The sequence below is a fragment of the Ailuropoda melanoleuca genome, chromosome 15 (assembly GCF_002007445.2).
Source record: "Ailuropoda melanoleuca isolate Jingjing chromosome 15, ASM200744v2, whole genome shotgun sequence".
NCBI lineage: Eukaryota > Metazoa > Chordata > Mammalia > Carnivora > Ursidae > Ailuropoda > Ailuropoda melanoleuca.
In genome coordinates, this window is record NC_048232.1 from 84,666,539 (window position 1) to 84,667,253 (window position 715).

Consider the following 715-nt stretch of genomic DNA (forward strand, 5'->3'; position numbering starts at 1 on the left):
AGGAAGCTGAGGCACGTAGCAGATAGGAAGGGGCAGAGTTGGAATTGACACGGGCAGGTCCGGCCGCAGAGCCCCTGTATTGCCTTATCTCCTGGTAACAATAGGGAGGTTCTGTTCCGTTGGGATTATTTCTGCTTGAAAGCGCGAGACTTTTAGCCCCATCACTGCTGGGCTCCCCAGGAAGGCAGTGCCGCATGCCGAGGCGTGCTGGGAAAGGATTTTGTTCCATCCTGTTTTGTTGACATGCTCTTCATTTTAAGCCCGAAACCCAAGCTTGCTGCAGAGTTGAAACGGTGGAGAAAAATGCAGCCAAGATACCACCATTACTTCCTGAGCCTCCAGCGTTCCCTGTGCTCGGGGCTCTATGTGTGTCCTCACATTTAACCTTCACCACCCCGAAGAGCCCCCACTTCACAGCTGAGGAAACCGAAGCCCAGAGCTGCTAACAAGATGCCCAAAGCCACACAGCCGCTAAGTGGTAGATCGGGGACTTGAGAATCCTGGCTTTTCTGACCATGTGAGCTGTGCGTCTTGTTTGCTGGGCTTGGACAGAAGTGCTTCTGCTCATCTTCTGACACAGGCTGGTCCCTCCAAGTCATAACCTCGTGGCCACTGGGAAGGCACCAGGACAGAGGTGTGGGGATGCATGGCTAGATGCCACCTTCTGGGTTGGGGAAGCTGAGAAACGCGGACATCGATGCACCACCCCCATCCC